The 563-nt window shown below is 62.7% G+C and overlaps 1 protein-coding gene across 1 annotated transcript in view; it reads left to right on the top strand.

Annotated features, from left to right (window-relative positions):
- C1QL1 (complement C1q like 1) overlaps nucleotides 1-563 on the top strand; it is a 35,323-nt gene that overhangs the window by 23,788 nt on the left and 10,972 nt on the right. The gene's annotated exons all lie outside the window — the stretch shown is intronic.

Raw genomic sequence — 563 nt, 5'->3', positions numbered from 1 at the left:
GCCAAAATGTCTGTTAATTAAAGTGCTGGCACCAGCTCCTCTCTGCAAAGTTTGAAGCCGTTATTTTCCACTCCAGCGAAGCGGGGAGAATCCGGCTGGGCTGACAGAGACGCCACACCGCGCCAGGGGAGCGGGCGCTCTTTCCGAGCGGGGGGCGGGGCGCTGTGCCGCGGCGAGCGCGCCTCCCCGACGTCCCCGAGAGCACAGGGGGAGACTGCTGTCCCCGCCTCCTCGGCCCCCTACGGCCAGCCTAGGTTTTCCCCCGCCCGCTCTGCGAGGGCTGCAGGTGGCAGACAAGCCTCAGCGACGTAGAGGAGGGGCCGGTGTGTGTGTGTGTGTGTGTGTGTGTGTGTGTGTGTGTAAGAGAGAGAGTTCCAGGGGAAGCGGGGTCAATACAAGCCATACGACCGCGCACGTGCCCCTGGGTCACACCTGGGAGACCGCGATAGGGGACCGGGACTACTCCTTCTGAGCATGGAGAGGTCTATCTGCCCTGAGCCCCTCTCCTCCCTTCTGCATTTTGGTCAGTAAACTGTACCTGGAGACCTGATCACGTTGAGGTC

This window comes from Tupaia chinensis, unplaced genomic scaffold (genome assembly GCF_000334495.1).
Source record: "Tupaia chinensis unplaced genomic scaffold, TupChi_1.0 Scaffold148004_1, whole genome shotgun sequence".
NCBI classification, from domain to species: Eukaryota; Metazoa; Chordata; class Mammalia; order Scandentia; family Tupaiidae; genus Tupaia; species Tupaia belangeri.
This window is presented reverse-complemented; position numbering and strand designations above follow the sequence as displayed.